Source organism: Bos mutus, chromosome 20 (assembly GCF_027580195.1).
Source record: "Bos mutus isolate GX-2022 chromosome 20, NWIPB_WYAK_1.1, whole genome shotgun sequence".
Lineage (NCBI taxonomy): Eukaryota > Metazoa > Chordata > Mammalia > Artiodactyla > Bovidae > Bos > Bos mutus.
Window position 1 is genome coordinate 4,624,867 of NC_091636.1, and position 11,146 is coordinate 4,636,012.

General features: G+C 45.2%; 1 non-coding gene across 1 annotated transcript; it reads left to right on the forward strand.

The window, feature by feature from the left end:
• Nucleotides 1-1,034: 1,034 nt before the first annotated feature.
• On the forward strand, nucleotides 1,035-1,153 carry LOC138984249 (5S ribosomal RNA). Its single transcript, XR_011461517.1, has one exon. It is a non-coding gene; the product is annotated as a 5S ribosomal RNA (ribosomal RNA).
• Nucleotides 1,154-11,146: the final 9,993 nt, after the last annotated feature.

The following is an 11,146-nucleotide window of genomic DNA, read 5'->3' on the forward strand; positions in this document are numbered from 1 at the left end:
AAAGTCCAAAGTCAAGAGTCAGAGAAATTTGAGTCTGGGTAGAAATACTGCACAGGGGAATGGAGACTTGTAACCACCAAGTCAATCTGCCTTATGCCTATGAGACTGACCTCTTCAAGCCCACATCATATTCCTCCACCCCCTACCTAACCACCTAACCTCTGACCACGCCTGCTGCTTCTGGAGCATGTCAAGGTCATTCCTACCCCAGGGCCTTTGCACAAGCTGCTGCCTCCGCCTTGAACTCTCTTCCCCAGATCTTCCCACGGTTGCTGCAGCTAAACTTTCAGGGCTTCAAGGTCACCTTCAGTGTGTGACTTTGCCAGACCACAAAGTCTAAAATGCCTCCCCTAGACTCTTCCCTGCTGATCCAGTAGTTAAGAATCTTCCTGCCAATGCAGGGCACTGGGTGGGTTTTTTTTTTTTAATGTAATTTTATTTTTAACTGGAGGATAATTACTTTACAATATTGTGATGGTTTCTGCCATTCATCAACATGAATCAATCAGTATACATATATATATATATATATATATATATATATATATATATATATGTCCCTTTCCTCTTGAACCCCTATCCCACCTCATACAACAAATTCCCACTGGCTATCTATTTTACATATGGTAGTATATATGATTCAATGCTATTCTCTCAAATCATCCCACCCTCTCCTCCCACTGTGTCCAAAAGTCTGTTCTTTATATCTGCTTCTCTGTTGCTGCCCTGCAAGTAGGATCATCAGTATTCTTTTTCTAGATTTCATATATATGTATTAATTTATAATATTTGACTAAGTTCATCTACCTCATTAGAACTGACTCAAATGCATTCCTTTTTATAGCTGAGTAATATTCCATTGTGAATATGTACCACAACTTCTTTATCCATTCATCTGTCAATGGACATCTAGGTTGCTTCCATGTCCTAGCTATTATAAATAAAGGTTACAATGAAACTCAAGGATGTTTTTCAGTTATGGTTTTCTCAGGGTATATGCCCAGTAGTGGAATTGCTGGGTTATATGGTAGTTTGTCTCCAGCCATATCAGCCTGAAGGCGCCCGATCTCGTCTGATCTCGGAAGCTAAGCAGGGTCGGGCCTGGTTAGTACTTGGATGGGAGACCACCTGGGAATACCGGGTGCTGTAGGCTTTTAAATGGAGAAGGCAATGGCACCCCACTCCAGTACTCTTGCCTGGAAAATCCCATGGACGGAGAAGCCTGGTGGGCTGCAGTCCATGGGGTCGCACAGAGTTGGACACAACTGAGCGACTTCACTTTCATGCATTGGAGGAGGAAATGGCAACCCACTCCAGAATTCTTGCCTGCAGAATCCCAGGGACGGGGGAGCCTGGTGGGCTGCCGTCTATGGGGTCGCACAGAGTCGGACACGACTGAAGCGACTTAGCAGCAGCATGGTAGTTTTATGGGCTTCCTGGGTGGCTCAGCAGTAAAGAATCCACCTGCAATGCAGGAGATGCAGGAGACACAGGAGGCACAGGTTCAATCCCTGGGCAGGGAAGACCCCCTGGAGGAAGGCATGGCAACCCACTCCAGTATTGTTGCCTGGAGAATCCCATGGCCAGAGGAGCCCGGCGGGCTACAGTCCATAGAGTAACAGAGTTCGACATGACTGAAGCGGCTGAGCACACATGCATGGTAGTTTTATTTCTAGGTTTTTAAGGAATCTCCATACTGTTCTGTACAGGGGCTATATCAATTTGCATTCCCACCAACAGTGCAAGAAGATTTCCTTTTCTCTACACGCTCTCCAGCATTTATTGTTTGTAGATTTTTTTATGATGGCTATTCTGACCAGTGTGAGGTGATACCTCAATGTAGTTTTGATTTGCATTTCTCCAATAACAAGCGATGCTGAGTATCTTTTCATGTGTAGATAGAAGACATAGACATCTGTATGTAGGAGGCATCTCTATGTCTTCTTTGGAGAATGTCTCTTTAAGTCTTCTGCTCGCTTTTTAATTGGGTTGTTTGTTTTTCTGATATTGAGCTTTGTGAGCTGCTTGTATATTTTGGGGATTAGTTCTTTGTCAGGTGTTTCATTTGCTATTATTTTCTCCCATGCTGAGGGTTGTCTTTTCACTTTGCTTATAGTTTCCTTCATTGTGCAAAAGCTTTTAAGTTCAATCAGGTCCTGTTTATTTTTGTTTTCATTTCCATTACTCTAGGGGGGTGGGTCATAGAGGATCTTGCTGTGGTTTATGTCAAGAGTGTTCTGCCTATGTTTTCCTCTAAGAGTTTTGTAGTTTTTAGTCTTATTGTTTAGGTCTTTTATCCATTTTGAGTTTATTTTTGTGTATGGTGTTAGGAAGTGTCCTAATTCAATTCTTTCACACCTAGCTGCCCAGTTTTGCTGGTACTATTTATTGCAGAGACTGTTCTTTCTCCATTGTATATTTCTGCCTTCTTTGTTGAACATAAGGTGCCCACAGGGACGTGGATTTATCTCCAGGCTTTCTATCTTGTTCCATTGGTCTATATTTCTATTTTTGCGCCAGTACCATACTGTCTTGATGACTGTAGTTTTATAGTAAAGTCTGAAGTCAGGCAGACTGATTCCTCCGGCTCCATTCTTTCTCAAGATTGCTTTGACTATTCAAGATCTTTTGCGTTTCCATACAAATTTTGAAATTATTTGTTCTAGTTTGATCCCTGATCTGGCAAGATCCCACATGCCACAGAGCGGCTGGGCCCGCACGGCGCAACTACTGAGGCGGAGCGCCTAGAGCCCGTGTTCTGCAGGAGAACCACTGCAGTGAGAAGCCCACGCACTGCAACAGAGCAGCCCTGCTCACCACAGCTAGAGAAAGTCCACGCAGCAGTGAGGACCAGGGCATCAATCGATCAATAAAAATGAAGGAAAATACCTCTCTCCCTACCCCCGGGCTTCCTTTGTGGCTCAGCTGCCACAATGTGGGATCTGCCTGCAGTGTGGGAGACCTGGGTTTGATCCCTGGGTTGGGAAGATCCCCTGGAGAAGGGAAAGGCTACCCACTCCAATATTCTGGCCTGGAGAATTCCATGGACTGTATGGTCAATGGGGTCGCAAAGAGTCAGACACGACTGAGGGACTTTCACTTTCCCCCTACCCCCACCACCTACCCGCTCCCAGCAGCCACTGTCATATCATCTAGCCAAATTTGCTTCTCAGCAAGATAATTGTCTTAAATAAATCTTAAATATTTATCTGTTTACTGTCTGTCTCCCCATCAGAACCAAAGACTCATGATGGCAGGGATCTTACTCTTTGGTGGGCTCCCCTGTGCCTTGCACAATATTTACTAAATATGTATTGAACCAATTTCAGGGCTGCCAAGGAGGAGCAGAGGAGGGAAGTTTGAAAAGGTGATGAGTAAGTTGCAAATAGGCATATTTAAAATTCTTTTTCCAAAATGGGCAGAAAATCTAAATAGATATTTCTCCAAAGAAGACATATAGATAGCCAAAAACCACTTGAAGATGCTCAACTTCACTAATTATCAGAGAAATGCAAATTAAAACTACAATGAGAGACTTCCCTGGCAGTCCAGTGGCTAAGACTTCGAGCTCCCAAAGCAGAGGGCCCAGGTACAATCCTGGTCATGGAACAAGATACCACATGTAGCAACTAAGACTTCATATTCTGCAGCTAGAGATACCAAGTGCTGCAGTGCAAGACTGAAGATCCCTGCATGTTCCAACATGGTTCTAAGGCCCGGTACAGCCAAATAAACAAATAAATATTAAAAAAAAAAAAAAAAAACTACAATGAGGTATCACCTCACGCCAGTCAGAATGGCCATCATCAAAAAGTCCATGAACAACAAATTCTGGAGAGAGTGTGGAGCAACGGAGCCCTCCTACAGTGTTGGTGGAAATGTAGGTTGATGCAACCACTATGGAGAAGGGTAGGGAAGTTCCTCAAAAAACTAAAAACAGAACTCCTATATGATCCAATAATCCACTCCTGGGCACTTATCTGGAGAAAACCATAATCCAAAAGCGTACATGCACCCCAGTGTTCACTGTGGCACTGTTTCAGGAAGACCCCTAAATGCCCATCGACAGATGAACGGACAAAGAAGATGTGGTGCATGTATATGACGGAATATTACTCAAAAGAAAGAAATAATGCTATTTGCAGCAGTATGGATTGGCCTAGAGATTATCATACTAAATGAATTAAGTCAGACAGAAAAAGACAAATATGATACTGCTTATATGTGGAATCTAAAAAAAAAAATGTTATAAATAAACTTATTTACAGAACAGGAATAGTGTCACAGATGTAAAAAATAAACTATGGTTACCAGGAGGGAAGGGGAGAGGGATAAATTGGTAGATTGTGATTGACATATAAGCACTACTATATACAATATAGATAACTAACAAGGACCTACCATACAGCATCAGAGAAGGAATTGCACCCCTCTCCAGTATTCTTGCCTGGAGAATCCCATGGACAGAGGAGCCTGGCAGGCTACAGTCCAGAGGGTCACACTGAGTTGGACACGACTGAAGCAACTCAGCCCGCATGCATGTATAGCACAGGGGACTCTACTCAATACTCTGTAATGGACTATATAGGAAAAGAATCTAAAAAAGAGTGGAGATATATATATATGTATAACTGATTCACCTTGCGGTACAGTAGAAACTAACACTATACTAACATTATACATAAACTACACTCCAATTAAAAAAAAAAAAAAAACCCACAACAGTAGGGACAACCAATCACAAATAGCCAACCGAGTAGACTTTAAAGTACAGCCAGTCAGATGGTTTCTCTGTGTTGCTTCTGCAATTTCTCAGTAGAAGTCTTTGCCCTGGTTCCTTTGCTTCTAGCCACTTCCAGTTTGGTGCTGCCTTATCTGAATTAATCTTTGCTCAAATAAACTCTTAAAATATTATTTTTCCAGAAATGCAACTTTTAACCTTGCAAGTCAGAGTAAACAAATCAGTTCCTTCATTCAGGCAGTGCATATTTTTAAAGAAATATCTATTTATATCTTCATTTGGTTGCGCTGGTTCTTTGTAGCATGTGGGACCTTTCATGGCAGACTCTACTTGTGGCGTAGGCTCAATAGCTGCAGCTCACAGACTTAGTTGCTCCTTGGCATATGGGATCATGGTTCCCCCACCAGGACTGAATCCATGTCCCCTGCATTGCAAGGCAGATTCTTAACCATCGGACCAGCAGGGAAGTCCCTCAGGCACTGCGTATTTATCACATGCCTGCTACCAGCAGGCTCTGGGCAGGGTGGGCACACACTTCTTTCCTACATGGAACCCACACTTTAGCAGCAGAGAGAGCATTACAACGGGACTTACAAATGCCATGAGTGTGAGAAGAAGTACAGGAGATTATGGATCTGTAGGTGTACTGCTTCCCACACGCAGGCTTTATTCATTCACCTATTCATTCATCAGATGAGAGCACCTACTCCGTAGCCTGTTCCTTGTTGAGCACTGTGGGCGTAGAGATGAGTCAGACACTATGGTGACTGCTAAGTTACAAAGTCAATTCTCTAACAACGGTGGACACTCTCAGAAAGGAGGGCCATATGACATGGACCTTGATGGATGGGTAGGATCAGGAGGTAGAAAGAAGGAACTTCAAATACAAGACTATATATTTGTGAGTGTATAACAGAAAGTTCTGTTCTAAGACAGTTAGATCAGGGGGTCATCATTTTCTAAAGAAAACACATACCAGAAAAAAAGCATTTAAAATAAACAGACTCCAAAAATGTAAAAAAAAAGAAAAATTCTAGGAAAAAAACAGAAAGATAAGTTTGGAACATTGTCTTAAAAATGAAATGAAAAATTAGGAGAATAAATTTATTTATAGTCAATAAATATATTTATAGTTGTTTTAGTTCTATTTTAAAAATGGAAATACAGTTGGTTCACAATGTTGTGTTAGTTTCTGGTATACAGCAAAGTGATTCAGTTATATACACACACACACACACATATATATCTGTTCATATTCTTTTCCATTACAGTTCATTATAGGATGTGAATATAGTTTCCTGTGTTATACAGTGGTCCTTGTTTGTGTATTTTATATACAGTATTATGTATATCTTAATTTCAAATTCCTAACTTATCTCTCCCTCCCCACTCCCCATCTATTCCCTTTGGTGACCAAAGATTTCTTTTTTGTGTCTGTAAGTCTATTTCTGTTTTGTAAATCCGTATCATTTAAAAATATTCCACATATAAGTAATATCACATGGCATTGTCTTTGACTTACTTCACTTATAAGTATTAGAAGTGAATAATAGTATAATAATGCCTAGGTCCATCCATATCACTGCAGCCGGCATTGTTTCATTCTTCTTTTTGGCTGGATAATCTTAGGTTGTGTGTGTGTGTCCATTTATCTGCTGGTAGGTATCCAGGTTGTCTCCAAGTGCTGGCTATTATAAACAGTGCTGCTGTGAGCATTGGGGTGCACATGTTTTTGACTTTTCAGATTTTCTGGATATATGCCCAGGAGTGGGATTGTAGGATCATATGGCAAATTTATTTTTAATTATAATAATAAATTTAAATTTATTTAAATTTTTAATTTCTGAGGGACCTCCATGCTGCTCTCCATAGTGGCTGCACCAATTTACGTTCCTACAACAGTGTAGAGAAAGGTTCTATTTTTCCCACAGAGGATGCAATTTTAAATACGATAGTTGGATGTGTTTCATAAGGCAACATCTCAGTAAAGACTTGAAACAGATGAAGCATCAGCCAGGCAGATATCTGGGGAAGGTCATTCCAAGTAAAAGGAACAGTCAGTGCAAAGGCCCAGAGGCAGGAATGTGCCAGCCTTGTGTGGTAAACCTACCCTAAGAAGCCGAAGGCAAAGGAAACTACTTTGGGGTGAGAGGCAGAATTAAAGTGAGTCAGTGCGGCAACTGAGATTTCTGTAGGCTGGAATTTGGGTGGGGTGGGGTTCGTTGGTGGTGTGCTGGAAAGAAGAGGGTTTGGTGTTAGAATTCAGCTAGGCTGCTTCTTAACTTCTTCAACAGGGCAAATGACAAAACCTTTTATAGCCTCCAGTGGACAGAGGGCCGGATGAAACTTTGGCACCCTGTAAACTCCTATGCACAATTGCACTCATCTCACACGCTAGTAAAGTAATGCTCAAAATTCTCCAAGCCAGGCTTCAGCAATACATGAACCATGAACTTCCAGATGTTCAAGCTTGTTTTAGAAAAGGCAGAGGAACCAGACATCAAATTGCCAACATCTGCTGGATCATCAAAAAAGCAAGAGAGTTCCAGAAAAACATCTATTTCTGCTTTATTGACTATGCCAAAGCCTTTGACTGTGTGGATCACAATAAACTGTGGAAAATTCTGAAAGAGATGGGAATACCAGACCACCTGACCTGCCTCTTGAGAAACCTATATGCAGGTCAGGAAGCAACAGTTAGAACTGGACATGGAACAACAGACCGGTTCCAAATAGGAAAAGGAGTACGTCAAGGCTGTATATTGTCACCCTGCTTATTTAACTTCTATGCAGAGTACATCATGAGAAACACTGGGCTGGAAGAAGCACAAGCTGGAATCAAGATTGCCGGGAGAAATATCAATAACCTCAGATATGCAGATGACACCACCCTTATGGCAGAAAGTGAAGAGGAACTAAAAAGCCCCTTGATGAAAGTGAAAGAGGAAAGTGAAAACGTTGGCTTAAAGCTCAACATTCAGAAAACGAAGATCATGGCATCTGGTTCCATCATTTCATGGGAAATAGATGGGGAAACAGTAGAAACAGTGTCAGACTTTGTGTTTTGGGGCTCCAAAATCACTGCAGATGGTGATTGCAGCCATGAAATTAAAAGATGCTTACTCCTTGGAAGGAAAGTTATGACCAACCTAGATAGCATATTGAAAAGCAGAGACATTACTTTGCCAACAAAGGTCCGTCTAGTCAAGGCTATGGTTTTTCCAGCCGTCATGTACGGATTCGAGAGTTGGACTGTGAAGAAAGCTGAGCGCCAAAGAATTGATGCTTTTGAACTGTGGTGTTGGAGAAGACTCTTGAGAGTCCCTTGGACTGCAAGGATATCCAACCAGTCCATTCTAAAGGAGATCAGCCCTGGGTGTTCATTGGAAGGACTGATGCTGAAGCTGAAACTCCAATACTTTGGCCACCTCATGCAAAGAGTTGACTCATTGGAAAAGACTCTGATGCTGGGAGGGATTGGGGGCAGGAGGAAGAGGGGACAACAGAGGATGAAATGGCTGGATGGCATCACTGACTCGATGGACATGAGTTTGAGTGAACTCCGGGAGTTGGTGATGGACAGGGAGTCCTGGCGTGCTGCGATTCATGGGGTTGCAGACTCGGACACGACTGAGCGACTGAACTGAACTGAAACGCCTATGGAGTCTGGTTCAACCCTACTCCCCTCTGCGGCTCCAGCTGGAGCTTAGGATTTGGGCAGAACAGGTGGACTGTCCCTGAAGCGTCCCCCCCTCGACTCCCCTTGCCGTCTGTGCAGGCAGCACTGGCAGGAGCTGGCTGTGTAAGTCACAGGGTGGCTCCTCTCCGTCTGAGCTCTGCCACTTGTGTCCCCAGTAACTCTCCCACCTTCTCCTCCTCTTTCCCTCCCTTTGCCCTCCTCCCCGCTCCCAGGGTCCCTAGGCTACCAGGCTTGTGCTCAGCCACTGCATCCCAGCAAGCACACAGAGACCCTGAGATGGAAAAGCAGGCCCTGGAGAGGGGAAATCTGACTCCAGCTTCTCCCAGGCCATCAAGAGAGGAGCCTGCAGAATCAGAGGCCTCTGGGAAAAGATGCAGTTCTCCAACTTGCCAGATGATGAGAATCACCTGGTTACAAATGTGGTTTTGCAGGCGCCTTCCCCAAGGAGTCCAACTCAAGGGAGCTGGGGCAGGGAGGGGGTTGAGGTTGTCCCAGACTCCAGCAGTTTGTGTCTTTAGGCAACTTTGGGAATCCCTGAGAGTGGTTCGAAGAGCCAGGCCTCTATTGGAACCATCTGGATTCCCCAGGATTCCCCAGGCCACACTGCCAGAGTGGCGTTAGGTAGTCAATGTCCTTAACTTCTCTGAGTTTCAGTTTCCTCCTTGGGAAATGACAGAATGAGATTCGCAGGTTCAGCACTTAGCCTTGGGCCTGGCACAAAGGAAGCAAGAACAGATGTTAGGCACTAATCCCCGCTGTTATCCTCGGCAGCTGTGGGTGGGAGCGGGGTGGGGAGCACGTGGCTCCGGGGAACCAGCCTGCCAGGACTGCTCACCGCCCACGCCCCTCTGCAGTAAGCTCTCCTGAGAAGCATCTGAGTGGTGCAGGGCAGCCGCCCCCTCCCCGCATCCAAGCTGCCCTGCCTTCCCCACTGTGAGAGCTTGGGTGGGCCGCTTCCACGTGCCTCAGTCTCCTCTCCCGCCCCAAGTGAGGAAGAATCATGCTTACCTTGTGTGCTTGATAAGTCTGGCACACAGAAATGTTTGCAGAGTTGTCAGCTAATTTTACTGCTGTATCTACCCTTCAATCAATCAACAGACATTTTTGTGCCTACTCTTTGAACTGAGGATGAAATGTTTCCTTGCTCTTGGGCTCTGGAGTCAGACTGCCTCGGTTTGAAATCAAGCTCTGGCTGTGTGATCTTGGGCAAGTTATTCCTCCTCTCTGGGCCTAAGATGGATTCCTCAGCAGAACTCAGAAATGTAAAAGACCGTTAGATGGGTTTATTTTAAAGAGTTAGGACAATGCTTGTACCACAGTAAGCTCCACAGATGATAAACAAGTGAAATCTAAGCTGCGGTCCCTTTTTCCAGGAGCCCCGTCTAGCAGCAAGTCAGCAAGACCCGGGGCTAGGTGGGTCTGTTGGCTCCCCAGGGGCCAGCAGCCTGAGCTGGGAACACCTCCCAGAGGAGGCAAGGGCCTGCCCGGCCAGGACCCAGGACGGGGGAGCCTGCCCGGTAGCTGCACAGGTTTTCCGGCTGATGTTAAGGCGTCAAGCTGGCAGGTCTGTTGCAAATTTGTTTAAATACAAGTATTGAAATGGGCTGCATGGCATCGATTTAAGGGGAAAGCCATACAAAATAAGATGGGGGCTATTCTGATTAGGCAAAACCTATGTCTGCTGGCTGGGAGCAACGTGAGGAAGCGAGAGGAGGTCTGGGCCTCCAGCGCGGTGGAAAGGGGAGAGGCTTGTGGGCCCGGTCTCTCGTTCTGGGGACCCCCAATTGGGGCTCTCCTCTGCCGGCTTGTGCAGGGCGGCGCTGGGCTGAGGGAACCGCATCCTAGCCTGTGGAGCCAGCTTTTTTCTTTTAAATGTCACGCTTATCTCTCAATTTTTAACCACAGGGGGTTGCTGTTGTTCAGTCGCTCAGTCCTGTCCGACTCTTTGCGACCCGTGGACTGCAGCACGCCAGGCTTCTCTGTCCTTCACCATCTCCCTGAGCTTGCTCAAACTCATGTCCATTGGGTCGGTGAGGCTGGTACTTGTTTAATTTCTTTTTTTAAATATTAGATATAACTACTTCTCTACGTGCACCCTCAGAGCCCTGGACATAGGGAGCCCGCCACACCATCCTTATCTCCGCGCACTATGCCACTTTGGAGGCGCCCGGGGTTTCTCACTTTTCTGTCCTGGTTGAAATTTCTCACTCAGCATGCGTCGTTTATAGGATATACTTGGAAAACAAATCTGCCGATTTGCCTTGGGAAGGGATCGCTACGGGAAGGCAGGCGTCGTTAGTTTAAGATAGTAACGACCCCTTGACCCTCAGCCCTCTGGCTCCTGGACCCCACACCCTTAGCCGGCAAGAGCTGTGTGCTGCTTCCCAGGGCTCCGCGAACTACAGTTTGTTCCATAATGAGCCTGGATACCAAGCCTGAGATTCCCACCCACTAGTGAGAGCGTGGCCTGGCCCAGGGTGGAGAGCAGGGTCCCCTGCATCTTCAGGAGACTGACTCTCCGTTCTTAAACGCTGTCCCACCCTGCCTTTCGGTAGCTGCCTGGTGGGTTTCCCAGCTCTGTGCTTAGGGAATGTATGACCTTGACCACTGCCTTAACCTCTGGTCCTCAGCTTCCCGGTTTGCAAATTAAGATGGATTAGATCAGCAAACTCCCCCAAGCATTTAGCCTGTGCAGCCAGAGTCAG